Source organism: Triturus cristatus, chromosome 8 (assembly GCF_964204655.1).
Source record: "Triturus cristatus chromosome 8, aTriCri1.1, whole genome shotgun sequence".
In the NCBI taxonomy this organism is placed as follows: Eukaryota; Metazoa; Chordata; class Amphibia; order Caudata; family Salamandridae; genus Triturus; species Triturus cristatus.
In genome coordinates this window covers 1,277,964,161-1,277,985,280 of record NC_140591.1, presented here as the reverse complement: position 1 = coordinate 1,277,985,280, position 21,120 = coordinate 1,277,964,161, and the positions used below count along the sequence as shown (strand labels likewise).

General features: G+C 47.9%; 1 pseudogene across 1 annotated transcript in view; it reads left to right on the top strand.

Moving 5' to 3' along the window:
- Window positions 1–21,120, top strand: part of LOC146805717 (suppressor of tumorigenicity 14 protein homolog) — a 402,115-nt pseudogene that overhangs the window by 225,928 nt on the left and 155,067 nt on the right. The window contains exon 11 of the transcript XR_014967890.1: window positions 20,075–20,208. The product of XR_014967890.1 is annotated as a suppressor of tumorigenicity 14 protein homolog (transcript). The remainder of the gene's footprint in view (window positions 1–20,074; window positions 20,209–21,120) is intronic.

Below are 21,120 nucleotides of genomic sequence, written 5' to 3'. Positions count from 1 at the left end.
TTCCCACCTATCCCAAAGCTCCTTCCTCTCTCATACATGATATGGTGAACCTTAACATCTAGGAGGTGTGGAGAGAACCACACTTGGGCGATTCTCAGGTCATGTGTCAATGTACCTCCACTTAGACACAGTGACCCCTTATGCACAAGCCCATAGGCCAAGGCTTATAAATTAAACTGCACTGAGGGCCCTGGCTGAAAAGAACGCATACAAGAACCTTTACCCAACTACTTTGGGAGAATGATAATGGCGAGGTACGATATGATATACTATGGAACGCCACAAAGCAGCAATTGGGGGGAACTAATCTCTCATGCAGCGGCCTTTGTAGGGTTGTGCAGGCATTCAAAAATGAATTACATAGACGAGAAACACAACATGCCCAATCTTGGTCGACAAGGTCAGGGCTGCTATATGCAACCTACCCGGCAGAAACCCACCGGGACCCGACGGCTGCCTGGTGTCTTTCTACAAGGCCTTCATTCATATCCTAGCAGAACCATTAACCATAGTATTTAATTATATCCTAAACCAAGGAACAATCGCAGGCACAATGCTGGAATCCCAACTAATGCTGTTGTTGAAACCTGACAAAGACCCGACAAACTACCTGGCTTCTCTTCCAATTGCTCTGCTTAACACAGACGTGAAGATATTTGCATTGCTGTTGATATCGCAATTGCACACGAGCTGGGCAAATCTGATGTCTCCACAAGCTAATCCTAAAATGTCATGGTCCTTCTCTCATTTGTTGCGGAGAAGAGCTTTGATACAGTGTGTTAGAAAAACCCCACTCCCACACCGGAAAGGGTGGTGGTAACGGGATTTTTCCAGACATACACAGTGGTAGCTTGGCTCGAGTGGTCAGGGGTCAGGCACCGTGTTAAGCATACGCAATACCCACACAATAACCATGCGTGCATCCGTTCCAAAAACGACACTACACCTTAAAAATTATACTGAAAATATATCTCTTTATCTTCTTTTCTCTTAGTTGATGATTAAATAAATAATAATACAATCACAGTACACAAGGCTTTTTCTGTGGAAGGGTACGTCAAATAAATACTGTCTTAACGATTCAATAAATAAGGTAGATCATAAATAATCAAGGCATAAATATAAGTGCATTACATTACAGGCAATTAAATATTATGAGGCAATAAATACTGTACGACAATAAATATTGTGAAACAATAAATACTGTGAGGCAATAAATAGGATAAATACAATAAATACAGTGCTCTCAATAAATAATAAAAGCCAACAGTGACACTTGTAAATCAGTTCACATTCCTGAGGTACTATGGGATGATTTGACCCAATCCCAGCTTGTTAAGATTTGGATGGCCTGAGGGGTATACTCCCTGGCTTGGGCAAGGCTGAGGCCTAAACTGAGGTAGATAAAGGGGGAATCTAGAGATCTGGCTCTCCCACACTACACAACCCCTCTGTATTAGTCTCAGCTCACCCCTGGCACAATCAAGCTGGTTCCAGCACCCTAGGTTAGTCTCTCAGGGCTCCACAGGGCCTTAGGTGCCCTCTATTCCACTTACTGCCCTTTTTATGAAGCTCCGACGCCGCTGGAGTCGTGTCGACGCCGTGAGGCGGCTCCGGTTCGATGTCGGCGGCCTCGGCGCAATGTCAGTTCTTGACGACGTCGATAGGTGGCTCCGGTTCGATGTCGGCGGCCTCGGCTCGATGTCGACCTCCGGTTCGATGACGTCGGGCTGTCTTGGCTCGATGTCGACTTCCGACGGCTCCGGAGTGCGATCTCCACTCCCGACCTCCGGTGCTCCTTTCCTCAGGTTCCGGCGACTCCGGAGTGCGACCTCCACTCCCGACCTCCGGCACGATTCTCTTCAGGTTCCGGCGACTCCGGAGTGCGATGTCCACTCCCGACCTCCGGCACGCTTCACCTCGGTCTCCGGCGACTCCGGAGGGCGGACTTCACTCCCCCGTCGACGCCGCTCACTCGACCTCGGGTGACTTCCTCCTCGACCTCTGGTACTCTCCACGACCTCCGTCGGCGCCCTCTCTCGACCTCTGGCGGCTCCGGGTACGACGTCTGCTTTCCAGTCAGCGCCGCTTCTCCACCTCGGGCTCCAGGTCTCAGGCTTCTCGACGTCGGACTCCAGGGAAACCAATAAACAGGTCAGATTCTTGCTTTTCTTTACTTCTAAGGCCTGTTCCTGCTGTCCAGGTCCTTAAGATGGTTTTTCTTGCTTTTTCCCACACAGGGCTCCAGGCTGGGCTCAGTCAGTAGGGACTAGTATCAAGGGTGGGTTTATGGACCCCACTCCAGGCACAAGTTTCCACCCCTGCTGCCTCACTCCTTCCTCCTTCAGGTTTCTGCTGCTCTCTCTTCACCAGTCAGGTGCCAACTGCCAGCTCCAACTGTCAACTCTGGCTTAGCTTCCCAACATTCCAAACCGCCTCCAACTGTCACAGGGTTCCAGAATGTTGCAGAAGGTTCTAGTAGGTTCCAGTGGGTTCTGATGATGTCACAGGTGGCCACCATTTTGTGCTCCAGGCCCTCAGACAGAAGTTCCAGGGGTAGATAAAATGGCTCCCTGAATCTGCATCAATACGAAAAAGTCTGGTGGTTCCCAAAAAGGAAAAATACTAACAGGGTTTGAGGCAAAAGTGGGACAAAATAAATAATGATGAGGAGGGACCACCCAAAGGGCTGACAGGTCTAACACGCGTCCCCCCCAGCTGAAAGTGGGGAGAGCTACCCAACCCCTTGGGAGTTCTCATCACTAAGGCGGAAATACCTTGAGAGACCGTCTGCATTGGCGTGGTACACTCCAGGCCGATGTTCCACCTGAAAGTCCATTCCCTGTAGGGAGATAGACCACCTCAACAACTTGGGATTCTCCCCCTTCATCTGCATCAGCCAACGAAGGGGTCTGTGGTCGGTCTGAACCAGGAAGTGCGAGTCAAACAGGTATGGCCGCAACTTCTTCAGAGCCCATACCACTGCAAAGGCTTCACGCTCTATTGCACTCCACTTCTGTTCCCTGGGAAGTAGTCTCCGGGATAGGAAGACCACGGGTTGATCCAGACCCTCTTCATTGAGTTGCGATAACACTGCCCCAATGCCATGTTCTGATGCATCCGTTTGGACAATGAACTCCTTGGAAAAGTCTGGGGCCCTTAAGACCGGGGCCTCGCACATGGCTTTCTTCAGTCTCACAAAGGCCTGCTGACAAGCCTCCGTCCAGACTACCCGTCGAGGTTGTTTCTTGGACGTGAGCTCCGTGAGGGGGGCTACGATGGTACCGTACCCCTTCACGAAGCGGCGGTAATATCCCGTGAGGCCCAGAAAAGCTCAGACCTCAGTCTGTGTCTTGGGGGGTTCCCAGGCCATGATGGCCTCGATCTTCGCCTGGAGGGGTTGCACCGCTCCCCTACCCACCAAGTGTCCAAGGTACACTACCGACCCCTGCCCGATCTGGCACTTGCTGGCCTTGATCGTCAATCCAGCTTGTCTCAGGGCCTGGAGAACAGCTTGCAGGTGACGCAAGTGATCCTCCCAGCTATTACTGAAGACGGCTATGTCATCCAGATAAGCAGCAGAGAAACTCTCCATTCCGGTGAGGATCTGGTTTACCAGGCGCTGAAACGTGGCAGGTGCGTTCTTGAGCCCAAAGGGCATCACACAGAACTGGTAGTGGCCATTGGGCGTGGAGAAGGCTGACCTTTCCCTTGCTCCATCAGTCAAAGAGATCTGCCAGTACCCAGAAGTAAGGTCAAAGGTACTCAGATATTGGGCAGCTCCCAGCCGGTCAATCAATTCATCCGCCCTAGGGATCGGATGAGCATCAGTTTTGGTTACTGAATTCAGTCCCCGGTAGTCCACACAGAACCTCAGTTCCGGTTGGCCACCCGGTGGTGCGGCTTTTGGTACTAGTACCACCGGACTGGACCAGGGGCTGCTAGAAGGTTCGATCACTCCTAGCTCCAGCATCTTAGTGACTTCACTGTTAATGCTGGCCTTCACCTTGTCTGACATCCGGTAGATCTTGGACTTCACAGGTGGGCTGTCTCCTGTGTCCACGTCATGGACGCACAGGTGAGTCCTACCCGGAACAAGGGAGAACAACGAAGAGTACTGTCCCAGGACCTGGCGGCAGTCCTCCTGCTGTTCAGGAGTTAGAGATGGGGAGAGAATCACTCCCTCCACCGACCCATCCTTCTCTTGAGACGCAAACAAATCTGGGAGAGGCTCGCTTTCCACGTCCTCTCCTCCGTCAGTCACCATCATCAAGATGACTTCGGGCCTCTCGTGGTGGGGTTTGAGGCGGTTGGCGTGCAGCACCCGTAGGGGCTGACGAGGGGTTTTGAGGTCCACCAAATAGGTAGCCTTACCCTTCTTCTCCAATACCTCAAAGGGTCCTGACCAGCGATCCTGGAGGGCGCTAAGCTCTCCTGGTTCGATCACCCACACCTTCTGGCCAGGCTCCAACTCCACCGGGTGAGCGTTGTGGTCATACCACGCCTTCATTACTGCTTGGCTGGCCTCCAAGTTGTCAGAAGCTTGCTTCCACAACTTAGCCATTTGGCTCCGGAAGGCCAGCATGTAGCTCACCACATCCTGGGGAAGCTTTCTGGGAGTTCTTTCCCATCCGTCTCTCACCAGGTTGAGAGGTCCACGTACAGGGTGCCCGTACAAAAGCTCGAAGGGGTTGAAGCCCACTCCCTTCTGTGGCACTTCCCTGTAGGAAAAGAGTAGACAGGGTAGGAGGACGTCCCATTTCCTCCGCAGGCTTTCAGGCAGACTTCTGATCATGCCTTTCAAGGTTTTGTTAAACCTCTCCACCAGACCATTGGTCTGAGGGTGGTAAGGAGTGGTGAACCGGTAGGTCACTCCACACTCCTTCCACATGGCCCGCATGTACGCTGACATGAAGTTGGTCCCCCTGTCGGACACAACTTCCTTGGGAAAACCCACTCGGGTAAAGATTCCCATCAGGGCCCTAGCCACAACAGGTGCTGTTATGGTCCTCAGAGGTATTGCCTCTGGGTACCGTGTGGCATGATCCACCAGGACCAGGATAAACCTGTGACCAGCTGACGTTGGCGGATCTAACGGACCCACAATGTCGATGCCCACCCTTTCAAAGGGGGTGCTAACGACAGGAAGTGGTTCCAGGGGAGCTTTCAGCTTCACCCCTGTTTTCCAACTGGCTTGGCAAGACACACATGTCCGGCAGTAGGTGTCGGACGACACTTTCATCTGAGGCCAATAAAAGTGTGGGACAAGACGGGCGAAGGTCTTGTCTTGCCCCAGGTGTCCTGCCAATGGGATCTCGTGAGCCAACTCCAGAAGGAAGGCTCGATAACGTTGAGGGACTACCAAGGCTCGTGACGATCCATGTAGGGGTGCCTTGGGTTCACTGTAGAGGAGGCCATCCTCCCAGTAAACACTGTAGTTCCCTTCAACGTTCCCTGCTGCCTGGGCTTTGGCCTGTCGCCTCAGCCCCTCAAGGGTAGGGCACTCCCTCTGGCCCTGGCAGAATTCCTCCCTGGACGGGCCTCCCTCCACGTGCCACTCGGCCGGGATGGGTAGGTCCTCCAGTTCGGTGACATCCCCCACCGCAGACTCCTGGTCCACCACCTCCGGTGGCCTATCCGTCCTACGGGGTGTGGACGCCGAGGCAGGCTCCTCCTGTCCTCGGTTCTTCCCTTGACTGGCAGCTGGCTGGGCCTTTGTTCCAGGCTCCAGCCGAAACGAACTCCCTCTCCGGGTAGTCGCGGACCTTGTGCTCACACAGGCCCAGTCAGGTGTACCCAGCATCTCAGTATGAGTCCGGTATTCCACCTCCTTCCAAGCATTTGTGCTCCATGTCATTCCCCAGTAGACAATCGACTGGCACGGCAGGGCTTACGGCAACTCGAAGTGAACCTGCAACCCCCTCCCATTCAAAGGGAACCTCGGCCACCGGATAGTGGCCTGTTCTGCCGTCAGCCATCGCGGCTGGGTGGAGTACATCGGGAATTACCTGCTCTGGAGACACCAGTTGGCTACGTACCATAGTCATACTGGCTCCTGTGTCTCTCAGAGCCTCCCCTCTTTGGCCGTTGATGGTGACCCACTGCCCATACTTTACGGTATTTGCGGGCACCTGGATCTTAGGACCCATCTCCCGTTCTCCCAGAGACACTAAAGTGACACCCGCCCACTCCCTTCCCTTAGTTAAGGGCATCTCCTCCCCGAGCACTGCACTAGCTACTCCGGGGGTCTTTCCTCCAATGGGAGGGGGTGGTCGTTTCGGGCACTTCGCATCTCCCTTATAGTGTCCAACGCCACCGCACTCGAAGCAATGGACAACCCTTGGCTGCTGACTCTGGCCAGGATTAGGGTTTCTGGGGGGGTTAGCCCTAGGGGTGAATCCTGTTCCCTTTCCTTGGAAATTTTTTTGGGGGCCTTTGGAGAACTCCTTTTTCTTTTCCCCTCCCTCTTTCTTCTGGGGGGCGCCCTGTCCGGCCTTTTGAGTATCCCCTCCAGTCCCCCTTGTGGACACCCGGGTACTAGCCCAAATGTCCGCCTCCTCAGCAAGCTTCCGGGGATTGGTCAGCTTGCTATCCACCAGGTGTTGACGCAGTTCAGGGAAACATTTTTCGAGCAGGTGTTCCTTCAGTACTAAATCAAACAACCCCTCGTAGTTCCTCACTTCACTGCCCTGAATCCAACCCTCTAGTGCCTTCTTTGCATAGTCCAGGAAGTCCACCCAATTCTGTGTGCCCAGTTTGTGACTACCCCGGAACTTCTGTCTGTACTTTTCGGGTGTTAGTCCAAACTTTCTTATGAGCGCCACCTTCATGGTGGGGTAGTGGGTCTGCTCATCCTCCTCTAGGGCCAATAAAGCATCCCTACCAGCTGGAGGCATGTACCTGTACAATCCCCCTCCCCAGTACTTCTCTGGAACCCCATGGGCCCTTAACGAGACCTCATAGGCCGCTAGCCACTTGGCAATATCGTCGCCCACTCCATAGCTAGCTACTATGTCCTTTGGCAGGTAGGGTTTGGGTTCCCTAGTGAACTCTCTTTCTTGGTCTTTGCTGCCACCATTAGGAACAGTGTGTGCCCCGACTCTTAGGATCTGAAGATCTATCTCTTTCAGCCTTAGCTCATGAGCCATCCTCTGTTCCTCCTTCTCTTTCTCCAGCCTTGCTAAGTCCCATGTGAGCTGTCTTTTCTCCCTCCGGTCTGTTAACTCCACTTCAGACAAGCCACCACTAGAGGCACTGCTGCCCTTCCTGGAAATGGTTCTGGGCCCCGCTACTAGGTTCCCCACCTCAGGTTGGTACATCCCAGCCCCCTCGCTGTCAGGCTCTCCATCCCTGTCTTCCTGCTCAGCCTTGCTTTCTCGTCGTGCCTCCCCCCAAGCCCTTAAGCTGGTTTGGAGTGCACCCTTCTTTGCTCCTGGGGGACAATACACCCCCTCCCGCTGACAAAACTCCCTGAGTTGGGCCACAGTGTAGGTTTCCAGGTCTTCTAGCACAAACTCCATTTTGCCCACTCAGAACAGAAGACAGGTTTTTACAGAAGCAATGCAGGGGGGTACCTTTAATAATACCTCCTCCCACCACCAGAGTAAATTTGGAAAAAACAAAAACTCACAATTAGGAAGGCCGCTTTGAGAAAACTCCAGGTGTAGGCCTATGGACTACCCACAGTTATTGTCGAGTATGCGTAGGCACAGCTCAATCCCGCCGCTGAACACCAATTATGTTAGAAAAACCCCACTCCCACACCGGAAAGGGTGGTGGTAACGGGATTTTTCCAGACATACACAGTGGTAGCTTGGCTCGAGTGGTCAGGGGTCAGGCACCGTGTTAAGCATACGCAATACCCACACAATAACCATGCGTGCATCCGTTCCAAAAACGACACTACACCTTAAAAATTATACTGAAAATATATCTCTTTATCTTCTTTTCTCTTAGTTGCTGATTAAATAAATAATAATACAATCACAGTACACAAGGCTTTTTCTGTGGACGGGTACGTCAAATAAATACTGTCTTAACGATTCAATAAATAAGGTAGATCATAAATAATCAAGGCATAAATATAAGTGCATTACATTACAGGCAATTAAATATTATGAGGCAATAAATACTGTACGACAATAAATATTGTGAAACAATAAATACTGTGAGGCAATAAATAGGATAAATACAATAAATACAGTGCTCTCAATAAATAATAAAAGCCAACAGTGACACTTGTAAATCAGTTCACATTCCTGAGGTACTATGGGATGATTTGACCCAATCCCAGCTTGTAAAGATTTGGATGGCCTGAGGGGTATACTCCCTGGCTTTGGCAAGGCTGAGGCCTAAACTGAGGTAGATAAAGGGGGAATCTAGAGATCTGGCTCTCCCACACTACACAACCCCTCTGTATTAGTCTCAGCTCACCCCTGGCACAATCAAGCTGGTTCCAGCACCCTAGGTTAGTCTCTCAGGGCTCCACAGGGCCTTAGGCGCCCTCTATTCCACTTACTGCCCTTTTTATGAAGCTCCGACGCCGCTGGAGTCGTGTCGACGCCGTGAGGCGGCTCCGGTTCGATGTCGGCGGCCTCGGCGCAATGTCAGTTCTTGACGACGTCGATAGGCGGCTCTGGTTCGATGTCGGCGGCCTCGGCTCGATGTCGGCCTCCGGTTCGATGACGTCGGGCTGTCTTGGCTCGATGTCGACTTCCGACGGCTCCGGAGTGCGATCTCCACTCCCGACCTCCGGTGCTCCTTTCCTCAGGTTCCGGCGACTCCGGAGTGCGACCTCCACTCCCGACCTCCGGCACGATTCTCTTCAGGTTCCGGCGACTCCGGAGTGCGATCTCCACTCCCGACCTCCGGCACGCTTCACCTCGGTCTCCGGCGACTCCGGAGAGCGGACTTCACTCCCCCGTCGACGCCGCTCACTCGACCTCGGGTGACTTCCTCCTCGACCTCTGGTACTCTCCACGACCTCCGTCGGCGCCCTCTCTCGACCTCCGTCGGCTCCGGGTACAACGTCTGCTTTCCAGTCAGCGCCGCTTCTCCACCTCGGGCTCCAGGTCTCAGGCTTCTCGACGTCGGACTCCAGGGAAACCAATAAACAGGTCAGATTCTTGCTTTTCTTTACTTCTAAGGCCTGTTCCTGCTGTCCAGGTCCTTAAGATGGTTTTTCTTGCTTTTTCCCACACAGGGCTCCAGGCTGGGCTCAGTCAGTAGGGACTAGTATCAAGGGTGGGTTTATGGACCCCACTCCAGGCACAAGTTTCCACCCCTGCTGCCTCACTCCTTCCTCCTTCAGGTTTCTGCTGCTCTCTCTTCACCAGTCAGGTGCCAACTGCCAGCTCCAACTGTCAACTCTGGCTTAGCTTCCCAACATTCCAAACCGCCTCCAACTGTCACAGGGTTCCAGAATGTTGCAGAAGGTTCTAGTAGGTTCCAGTGGGTTCTGATGATGTCACAGGTGGCCACCATTTTGTGCTCCAGGCCCTCAGACAGAAGTTCCAGGGGTAGATAAAATGGCTCCCTGAATCTGCATCAATACGAAAAAGTCTGGTGGTTCCCAAAAAGGAAAAATACTAACAGGGTTTGAGGCAAAAGTGGGACAAAATAAATAATGATGAGGAGGGACCACCCAAAGGGCTGACAGGTCTAACACAGTGAATTGGCTTTTTATCCCTAAAGTGCTACACAATACTCTTCTAGAGCACTGACTGAAGCAAGATATTCCGTTGAACCACGAAGCACTGCTTACACACAAAATCAATGGCAAATTATCCAATAGGATGTCCATCATGAGGGATACCAGGCAAGGTTGTTCTCTGTCACCAGTGATCTTCTCACTTACTATGGTACAGAGCAACACAAACATGAGGGAAGTTAGGGTGGGAGCACAAGAGTTCAAGCTGGCAGTCTATGCTGACAATGTTCCTTACCAAGCCTAAATATTCACAGCTCTAAAGGAGGAATTGGCGCACTTTAGGAAAGTGTCTGGCTTCCTGTTTAATTACACAAAGTCTAGTGAGATAGGGATAGCAAATACTGATAAAGACATCCAGGCATACCGTAGCAGTCATGGCTTTAACTGGGCTGACGAGTCCATAAACTACCTTGGCATCAGCCTACCAAACACGATATACAACCTCTATCAAAGTAATTTCCCACTGCTGCTGCTGGGGCAAACTTTAAATATCCTGGCTAGGGAGATTAAGATCAATGAAAATGAACTTCCTTCCCCACTTAGACTCTGACCCTGAGATTCCTAAAACCCATAGTAGAGCAAATTCAAAGAAAACTCCCATGCTTTCTTTGGAGAGGACACTGCCCCAGAGTTTCAAATGCAACATTGTACAGGGTGCAGCAGAAGGAGGCCTGGGCTTCCATAACGTGGAATCATATATCCAACTCCAGCCAGCCCTAGATTTAAATCTAACCCTGGAAAAAAGGGTTGGGTCTATCTAGAACAACACTTCTCCCATATACCATTACATATCCTCATCTAGCTCCCTCCACAGGATCATCTAGGGAGATCTCAAATACTTAGCACAACACAGATAATTTTGAAGTATTGGCAACAGATCATGTGCAGGAAGGGCTCTGCCACTTTCCCTTTGCAACTAACTCTAATCAACTATAATCCTGCAATCCCGCTGTTATAAATGGGGTCCCTAGTTGTCAGTGGTATGCACCCTCTCCAAGAAGGGACCCTTCATTCTAGTCAGGGGAAGGGAGTTACACACTCAAGATAACTCCTGCTCATCCCCTTTGTAGCTTGACTCGAGCAGTCATGACTATCTCAGAGGCAATGTGTTTAGCATTTTTACATGGAACACACAGTAACCCAGTGAAAACACTACAAATGGACACCCCATCAGTTTAGAAAAATATCCAATCTTTATCTAAACCAGCCAAGACCAAAATGACAAAAATCCAACATACATAAGCAAAGATATCACTTTTTAAATGTTTATGCAATTCAGTCCATAGAACTCTATTGATGCGTTGATTTTAGCACAAAGTACCTTGGATGCGTCAAAATCCGAGATGAAAAACAGCCACAAAGAAGGGAAGCATCAGAAAACACGAGAGATGCATCGATTCTTGAGTCCCAGGGGAATGGAGGTGTCAGTTTTGCTGCACGCAGGAGAAGTGTTGCACCGATTCCTTCCTGCGAGGAGATCCGATTCATCGAATTCCGAAAGCAGCTCCTTACTGCAGGGCAATGCTCTGGAAACTTGACACCCAGGGGCGATGCCCGGAAAATTAGGATGCACTGGGGTCGATGCAGCGGTGGTGAAACAGGTGCTGCGTCGATTCTTCCCTCAGCGAGCAGGTAATGCGTGATTCCTTCCTCCGCACAGCAGGGCCTGCACCAGCGTTGGGGTGGGAGTGTCCGATTTCGGAGGCACAGTGCTCTGGACAAGGGCTGTGATGGTTCTTCCAGCCACGAACAGGCGCTGCGTCGATTTTTCGGCCGCACCGCAGCGAAGTGTTGATTTTTCAACCGCACAGCACGTTTGCGGTGGGCAAAAACGGCGCTAAAGGGCGATGCATGGATTTTCAGTTCTTGGAGCAGCAAGGGCCCAGAACTAGAGTTGACACCATGTGGCAAGTCTGACCTCCCAGCAGAGGAGTTCAGGAGAACTGCAGATCAAGTCTTTGATGACCCTGAGACTTCTAACAGGAGGCAAGCACACGCAAGCCCTTGGAGAACCTTGACAAGCAGGATACGAAAGTACAGTCCAGTCCTTCCTCTGCCCAAGACAGAAGCAGCAAGCGGCAGGCCAGCACAACACAGCAACAAGCAGAGTGACAGTTCTCCTCCTACAGCTTTTCCGGCTCTTCTTCTCAGCAGAATCTCTTGTTGCTCCAGAAGTGTTCTAAAAATGTGGGGTTACAGGTCCAAAACTTATACCCCTTTCCACCTTTTAAATAAGCATACTTCAAAGGATAGTCTTTGTAGTGCACAGACCTTGCCTTGCCTTGTCCTGGCTCCACACAGACCACAGGGGGTGGAGACAACGTTGTGAGAGAACAGGTGCAGTCCTATTCAGGTGTCAGTGACAACTTCTCCTACCAGTCTAGCTCAGGAAGTCCTATCAGTCTGGGGATGGGCAATCAGGATATGCAGGGCACACCGCAGCTTCCTTTGTGTGACTGTGAATGCACAAACAGCCCAGCTGTCAGTCTAAACCAGACATGGACCCCACAGGCAGGCAGAGGCACAGGATGGAAAAGCAAGAACATGGCCAATTTCTAAAAGTGGCATTTTCAAACACATAATTTCAAAACCACCTTCACAGAAAAATGTATTTTTGCCTCCTACGTTTAGGGACCCAAACTCCAAATCTATGTCTCTTCCCAATTGAAAGATGTTACAAGGCAGCTCCAATGAAAACCTATGGGAGAGATAGTCCTTGCAATAGTGAAAAACGAAATTAGCCGTATTTCACTATCAGGACATGTAAAACACACTAGTCCATGTCCTACCTTTCACATACACTGCACTCTGCCCATAGATCTACCTTGGGCCTACCTTAAGGGTGCCTTACATGTAATTTTAGGGAAGGTTTGGGCATTGCAAGTGGTTGCACTTGCCAGGTCGACATAGCAGTTTGAAACTGCACCTGCAGACACTGCAGTGGCAGGCCTGAGATTACAGGGCTACTCGTGTGGGTTGGCACAATCAGTGCTGCAGGCCCACTAGTAGCATTTGATCTGCTGGCCCTGGGCACACACTAGTGCACTTTACTTACCACTAATCAAATATGCCAATCATGGATAACCAAACATAATCACAATTTACATAGCGAGCACTTGCACTTTAGCACTGATCAGCAGTGGTAAAGTGCCAGGAGATTAAAAAACAGCATAAACAAAGTCAGAAAAACACAGGAGGAAGGCAAAACGTTTGTGGATCACCCTGCAAAAAAGGCCAGGTCCAATGCCCGCCGGAACTTAACGACCATTGCTTCAGTGGCTGGAACAATAGTAATCCTCCCACCATAGATGATCTCTACTCCGGAGGTGAGATACTCTCATGTGAGGAAATTCAGGAGGGATGGCACCTTGACCGAGTGGGCGACTTCTGACTAACACAATGACTAAACTGTGCTGGCTCCAGAGATGTGAAAGATGGAGCAACCTTTGAGAAAACCCCAATGGAGGCCATATTCCAGAATATGAAAGGGAATCACGTGGCTGTAACGCAGAATTTGAGACACTGGTTCCCAACATAAACATAGATACACAATGCATTGGGAAAGGAAACTTAGAATTTGACACAAGGAACAGAATTGTGAAAAGGGCTGCAAAGTCCTCCATCTGTACCGCGCCCAAGGAGTGTGCATACAAATGACTCACCAGATGCTACCTATCCTCCAGATGGCTCAACGCAATGTTTGGTAGTCCAGGGGATTGCTGGAGGGCTGTGGAGAGAGGGGCACCTTTCTATATATGTGGTGGCCGTGCAAATTCTCCCAAGACTATTATAAAGATATCAGATACCATATAAGAACCATGCTTAGGATATCGATCCCTATGCAACCAGTTGGACGTTCGTGAGGAAGACAGCAAATATCCATTAACCACACCACGTGGAAGCTGACCCGACAACTGTTAGTAGCGGTACGCTTGGCGCTAGCGCAATTCTGGAAACAACCCACCACACCTCCGGTAAATCTTTGGCAGAGGAAAGTATGGACTATTCATGCACTAACAATGCTGCTTCCCAATAGAATGAGAAATTTGAGGCGACATGGCTTCCTTTTAGAACTTTTATGAAGTGCAACAGACTGTTGGAAACAGGCCCGAGTCAGGTTCTGAAATTGATCCGGAAGTAGGGGATCCATTCAATGAAGTCCACTTCAAGCAGCGCCTTTGATGGAGATGCATCACCCTAATTACCATACTAATGCTCAAATACAACCCAGGTTATTGTCTGTTTACTGATCATACAGTGAATGTAACGTGCCAAAAAGTGGAAGCCAACATGTTGTAATGATGACTATTGTTTTCTTCTTTCAGAAATCAAAATAAAGTGGTTAAAAAAATAAAAAAAAGATAAATTACTTCCCACTTAATCGCAATTAAAATCCAACATCCTGCTCCTAAAATTATTAAACCAAAAAAATAGAAACTATTTAAAAATATACAACATATTTAGAAAATGCACAAAATACAAGATAATCATAGATCACAATGATGTAACACACATGATATTTTAGCACCTATATTAAAAAATATTTTTATTAAAAGGTAATCTTACCTGTGATATTCTGAGCTATGATGTTATTGTCATCACGATATTTAAGACACAATATTTGTGACTCACTATATTGTATTCAATGATAATTTGAAAGAACACCTTTAACTACACCTATGACTCAGCTGGTGATCTATAGGTACCCATATGTTGTAGCTACCCTAGCCCCCAGCTGGACTTCCTATCCCTCTAGCACAGACAATCCAGATAGAACTTTTTCCCATTCCGTTGCCCCTTACCTCTTATCTCCTTCCATCTGCCCTCTCAGCCTTAGAGAAAAATTGGTGGTTGACCTGACTGTTGCAGTCAGCTCAGGATATGAACTGAAAGCATAATAAAAACCATGAAACATGTTTATTTAAAATTTTATTTGTTAAATTGTGCATGTGACCTAGATTTAGAGTCCCTCATTTCCATGAATATTATCATATTTAATCTCAAACACAAGCAGAAATTAGTCACCCCAAGACATCTGGGTGTAGCTCCCAAAGTGTATAATATTGAGGCTTTACATTCACTGGTCTCTCAACTCATGTCATATATCGACCATTGTAGCCCTCATAGTCATTGCATTTATTACTAATCTCTCTGGATCCAGGAAATTACAGTGCCCATGCAAATAGCTAATCATGGTAATGACAAAGAGTCTTTTTTTTCTCAAAGAAGGGGACTGTATGGCTTTTTAAAGAGGTGCAGCACAAGTGCCCTATCAAATCCTTAAAGCAAATGTGGATGCTGTTCCTCTAGTTATGGTGCCTAGTTTATTAGAAGTAAAGGGAGCATCCACCAACAGGGAGGTGCTGGTGGTGGGGGAGATGCTAGGAGGAAGGGGGCTTCGGAGAGGATCCCGCTGTGGCCGAACTAGGGTTCTCACACACCCAGCAAGCAAGGTGTCATATTTCATCATATGGACCTGCTCCTCGTTGGGTCGGCGGTGCAATACCCAACGGACACCCGCGAAGGGGCTCTTTTTCGGAGATCTTTAGTTCCGTGGCCATATGATGAAGTGGGGGTGTATGGCCCGTGCAAGTGGAGATGCAGTGAAGTGCAGTGAGTGCATTAAAAAAAGGTTAGATATTACAAATAATATTTTTATTCAGGCTGGTAATACACCTTGTTAAAAACGTGTAGAGTGGCAGCTCCCCTGACGTGAGGGTTCAGTTGAAGCTATGCTCATCTCGTGGGGTCAACATGTTTCTCGCCTAATGGTTGCTCAATACTGTGACAATTCTTCAGGACCTAATATATGTAAACTAAATCTATCTACACTCAATGATACAGCTAATAGCCAACTACCAGAGAAAAACACTACAACAAGACTCTCCAGTAGTGCTGTTCGATGACCTCCCTCTTTCGGTAATGTCGCCTCTACCAGTACGGTGAATCACTAAGGCAACTCAGAATGTGGTGTCATGTCCTGCGGGGGACCGCAGTGGATCACCTACGCGGTACAGATGGTACAGACCCATGTGACAATGAGCCACCAGTTCCAAGAAAGAGGATGGAAACAGGAACGAAAAAATGGTGAAACACCTAATACCTCTGACAAAATCAAGTCACAGATGCCGCTGCCTGCCACTCGCTGGGTGAGCGCAGCACTGTCCACGACGACAACTGAGTCCTGAAGCCTGCCGGCCCCGTATCGACTCCGACTTCATCACCGAGGCTGCTACCGACACCCGGACCATGGGCAATGCTTTTGGAGTGCATGAAGCATCCCCCAATACCTGTGGACGCCAGCGCCTCCCTTGCACCATCAAAGAGTTGATAGCCGATGTGGGTGACTTCCCAAACTCATCAACACCGCACCATCGTACAGAACGAATGCCTTGCTGCCGACACTGCCTCACCTCCCCTGCACAGCCATGACTCAACCGCTCGCCTCCCCTGAAAGGACTCCACACCTCGCCTCAACCACACTACGGAACCAACACTGCCTCAGCCCATCGACGCTTCACCTCCATGATGCTGTACAACATCTTTTGACTTCATCAATTTCCAAGGTATTATTTTGGGAATCCATGCGACTCCGTGGCAGGCCCGCCGTCTTCTCAGTCATGCCATACTGTGGATTTGTGCCTGTCACAACCTTCCGATAGCCCCAATTGGAACTATTGTCTTCTGAGAGCTATACTTTTACAGAAAACCTTTTTAAAGTGATATCTTCAGTTATGTATGTTGGATTTTTGTCATTTTGGCCTTGTTTGTTTAGATACAGATACTTTATTTTTCTAAACTGGTGTGGTGTTCATTTGTAGTATTTTCGCTGTGCTATTTTGTGTTATGTACAAATACTTTACGGGGGCAGAGATAATCCCAATATACAAAAAAGGAGATAAATCAATGCCTGGCAACTACAGACACATAAGCCTCATAGATTCCATACAAAAGGTGGTGGCCCGGCTTGTCATGGCCAAGATTCATGTATGGATGGACGAAAATTCCATCATTAGCCACATTCAGGCAGGCTTTCGAGCACACATAAGCACAATTGATCAGGTCTTTGGCTTTGTTACATTATATTGGCCAACAGTAGCCCTCGGCAAGGGCACAATGTATGCTGCCTTTGTTGATTTTAAATCAGCCTTTGACCTGGTCCCACGGTTTAAACTATAGGAGGTACTGAAAGCAAAGGAGATGCCACTGGATTTACTCTCCCTTATTGTCCACCTCCACGAGAGTAACTTTGCACAGATCCAATGAGGGGTACAGGGAGAAAAAGCAAGATTCCTTTCCAGTACGTAAGGGTGTCGGTCAGGGATGTGTGTTAGCTCCTACACTATTTTCCCTCTTCATTAATGGAGTGGCAAATGTTCTGGCCGCCACCCACACTGACGCTCCTGTTTTAGCTGGCAGAAAGATCCTGATTTTAATGTTCTCTGATGATACCCTGATCATCTCTAAAACCCTAAATGGCTTACAACATGCATTGCGAAGATATGAAGAATTTTGTCATCTTCGAGGCCTAAAAGTTAATGCTGACCAAGTTCATGGCTTTTAATCAACATCGATCTTTTAAAGGCAGAATAACTATGGATGGGCTTCCCCTCAAGCAGGTTGATGCATTTGTCTATTTGGGCATCAAACTGCAGAAGGACATGAGATGGAAACTGCACGTTGATGACACAGCATTAAAACACAGACAGTTAGCGGGCTTTTTTAAGAAAGGAGTTTAGAACTTTACTGATAAAACCACTCAGCCCAGTACTTCACATTTATAACATCAAAGTGGTGAGCTCGGCCCTTTATGGTGCTGAGCTATGGGGCCCAGAAAATCTTTGCAGCTAACTGTTGCTGAGAATATGTTTTTTTAAGAGATAACCAGTCTACCGCAAAGTACACCCGTTGTTCCCCTAAGGAGCGATCTAGGTTGTAATGCTATGGCGGACCACGCCAGGTTAGGGCCTATTCTATACTGGCGCAGGCTATAGTGTACGCCGGAAATGACAGCATATGCTGAGGGCTTAAGGGACTTCATTGATACAGATCAATTCCATAAAATCAGCTGGCTGAGAAATCTGAGGGGCCTTTTCTATGAAATGGGCCTTGCACATCTGTGGGATAGTCTCACTAACTCTTTGTTCCCAACAAAAGATACCCTCAAGGACATATATTGGTACACGATCGCACGTGAAGAGTGCAGGCGCCGCGATTCCACATCACTCACAGGGATTTACCTACAGATCAAATCTCGCCCAAATCTTGAGCTTTATTGGGATGCTATTAAAAAGCCCTTGGACTGGAAACTGTATTTCCAATTTAGAGCAGGACCTTTACCTTTAAAGTGCTTCACATTCAAATGGTCCACCACAAAGTATAACAAATGTATAACATGTGCAGACCAGGCAGAAACTCTTTCACACATACTGTTTGTCTGCCCTGCCTACTCAAGCTTGCGCAATGCATGGCTGGTGCAAATATGCAGGAATATGGGTAGAAGATCGTTCAGTACAGCTCTCCGTATTCTCTGTACAGATCCATCACTCAGTTACCCTATTCCGCTGGCAAAATTCCTAAGGTGGATGTGGGTCATTTGTGCGCAGTATTTTAAGCTTGAAAACTGATATAGGAACCCCTACTTATTCATGTATGTGCGCTTAGGCTAATGTGAAGTGTGGGCTCTAATTTGCTCTCATATGCCTTTTTGTGACCAATTGAGATCTTCTGTAAAGTTTGCTTTTTTATCTCCATTCTCCCATGAACCAATGTCTTGGTAATATATTGGGAAATTTGATGACTGCTTTGCTATTTTGCACAAAAAATGTACAAGTTTTATCTTTATATTGTTGTAACTTTTTATCTGTAACGCTTTTATGACATGGACTGTCGAAAAAAGCATCTTTTGATTGATTGATTGACAAATGCTTTACACATTGCCTCTGAGATAAGTCTGACTGCTCGTGCCAAGCTACCAAGGGGGTGAGCATAGGTTATCTGGATGTGTAACTCCCTTATCCTGACTAGAAGGAAGGGTCCCTACTTGGACAGGGTTCGAGCCACTGCCAACTAGATACCCCATTTCTAACAAAGTGGATAACAGGTCTGCTGTTGCTTAGCTCAGAGAGTCGAGTACATACATGTTAAAGACTCTTCAGTTCAAAACAGTGTTTTTCTTTATTTTGTGACAGTTGCAACACATTTCAGTTTATTTTGATAAATTATACTATTGCATTGAGTGACAATTGTTAGAAGTGTTTCTAATCATGAACTTGAACAAAGAAACATTCCTGCCCATCCACCACTGCCCTGTCCATAATTCTTTTAATGAACTAAGAGGGAACTGAGTTGTCTTTTGCCCCTATACATGACCTTGGGTGTTACCATAGATTACATAACGTTGCAGTCTTTTGCTTTTTTGCAGCGCACACCCTGAACTGATGTATTTCAGGGTGATCTCATGCAATGATGAAGGAAGAGGAGGCGCTGTGAAAAAATAATTTCCTAGGATCACACAATGTGGTCAAGTGAAAGCCAGGATTTCTTGGTTTCACACTGTGCAAGTTGGCCATCACATGCCTACCTCTTTCTGTTTTGACCAAAACTTAATAGTTTGTATTCATTTTTGGAGGCACTAAATCAACACTCTGTGATAAATACATCCAGACTATGCATGTTTCACAAGGATTGTGGGTGGTAGTGTTTGGGGAGGGGGATGTTTTAATGCAGAAGTTAAAATGAAAATCAGGTCACACCTCCCTTGGTCAGTTCTGAGACCATTTGCTCCATGTAGCTAAAAGTTTTCAAACATAGTCATCCATTCATGAATTATATTCACACACCCACTCCTCACCATCCTGCTGTTCATTCATTGAAACATAAAGTCCTGTTTCCATCTATCCATTCAATTATTGGATAAGGTTCGATATTGAAAAATGTGTTGTAAAATGCCTCATATTTGCAATTTTTTCAAAAATATATTGGGGGGGAGGGGGTTACCCGCTCCCAGCCCCACTTTGCAGTAGCCAGGCTCAATAGCTATATACAGTATGAGAGCTGGTCTGACTAAATTTAGCAGGGCTGCTTTTTTCTCTCAGTCCATCCCTAGGAAGTAAACAGCCCTGCCTCCAAACAATTTAATTGAACTGTTCTCTATTTTCAAATGGGACTCCCCCAGATGAAATAAATGTGAATCGAATTGAAGTAATGTCTGCTTGTCTCTAGGACTCTTGGCTGTTATGTACAGGACGAGGACTGGCATGTTTTGCAATCTGAACCAACTTAACCTAAACGTACTTGCTGGTAAATGTGCATTCCAGTGTAACAATGATTTGCTGTAATGGCATATTGCTATGTTTTTTCCAGGCACTGCAGGCCCGTTGCAGAATCAAGCAAGCCTAGGGAATATGGATATTCGGTTTCCATCAATTTTCACTCTGATGAAGTTGTAACACACAAAGGATTTTACATTGAATTCAGAGCGTTCAGTCACTTAGACCGTAAGTGCTTTCAAAAGTACACATTTAAAATAAAATATTTGTTAACTTTCTGCATGAAGAAACCTAAAAGCTTTTTAATGAATTGCATCATTTCATTTGGAATAATTAGCCCTCTGCCATTTGTGACTGATTTAGCTTTTTCCGACTATTGCGCTAAGAGCACAGTATTTTGGGATTTTGTAGGTTTGCAGTTATCTTTGTAAGAAATAATTTACAAAGCACCAGGCTAGAAATGTCTAAATGCTTCACAGGTCATGCCTCACCTGTAGCTCTGGGGAAAAGACCTTTGCAATGCGTGATATTTCCCAGCAAGCGGACCCACGCTTGCCTTAACCAGGCATATGCGTGATTAAGGCAGTGCGTGGGGGAATGGACAGTGTTTAGGCCTGGGGCAGTTTTAGGGCTCAGGGCAGGTGCAGGGGGCTGGGTCAGGGTAGTTTTTATGGTGGTCTTTACCACAGATATCCATTTACCAATCATGCCTTTAGAACTAAATTGCGTGGTAAAGGCATGCGTGGTAAAGACGCACTCGTTGTTGGGACCGTGTTGTTGAGGCACATGTGGTTTAGCCATGCATGCTTCTGCCATACAACCGTGGCTCTGCTAATTCCATTTCATGAAAACAAATTGCTCATTAAAATTGCAGTACCTAGGAAAACCTTTCTTTGTGCAGAGATTGGAATTCTGGGTATTGTCATAAACAACACAGCCCATAGTTTTCCCATGATTCATTTCTGAACCCAAACCTGCCGAAAATTTATAGGAAAAGCTGTGATAAAATCTGATAGATGCGAAATTTTGGGTGAAAAAAACATTTAACTTAATTTCCTCATTTCTCAAAGGGAAACTCACAATAGAAGGTGTCGCCAGTGAGCGGTATAGTGGTTGGAGTGGGCGGAGTCAGGAGGGCAG